The sequence below is a fragment of the Otolemur garnettii genome, unplaced genomic scaffold, assembly GCF_000181295.1.
Source record: "Otolemur garnettii isolate 467f Iridium unplaced genomic scaffold, OtoGar3 scaffold00045, whole genome shotgun sequence".
NCBI lineage: Eukaryota > Metazoa > Chordata > Mammalia > Primates > Galagidae > Otolemur > Otolemur garnettii.
In genome coordinates, this window is record NW_003852440.1 from 1,753,453 (window position 1) to 1,753,911 (window position 459).

General features: G+C 43.1%; 1 non-coding gene across 1 annotated transcript; it reads left to right on the top strand.

Moving 5' to 3' along the window:
- Positions 1 to 115: 115 nt before the first annotated feature.
- On the top strand, positions 116 to 243 carry LOC111725664. The gene has a single exon (XR_002773677.1). It is a non-coding gene; the product is annotated as a small nucleolar RNA SNORA11 (small nucleolar RNA).
- The last annotated feature ends 216 nt before the right edge of the window (positions 244 to 459 follow it).

The following is a 459-nucleotide window of genomic DNA, read 5'->3' on the forward strand; positions in this document are numbered from 1 at the left end:
TGGCGGGTCCGGGCTGGGGATTCGAACCCGCCACCTTAGGTGTATGTGGCTGGCGCCTTAGCTGGTTGAGCTATAGGCGCTGAGCCACAATTATCAATTCTTAAAAACCTTTTCCAGGGTGTGCTCAGAGCAGGGGGCCTAAAAATAGCTCCTCTGTTTATTATACACCTGAAAAGAATCTAGGGTCATTGTGATGAGGGGCACAAAACTTGTGGCCTTTCTACGAAAAAATTCCTTACATGTGAAGAAGAAGAAAAACAATATGAATGTATGTGAGGGGTATATGGCTGATCACTGTAGAATTCTTTCAACTGTACCATATGTTTGAAAAATTGCCTAATAGAATATTGGAAAATTAAAGAAAAAGTAAAAAACCCTTTCCTGTCAATGCTGGTCTTGAATGGCAATGGACAGCACTCGGCTCCTCTTTGCTTGGCCTTTCCCCAAATCCTTCCTCTT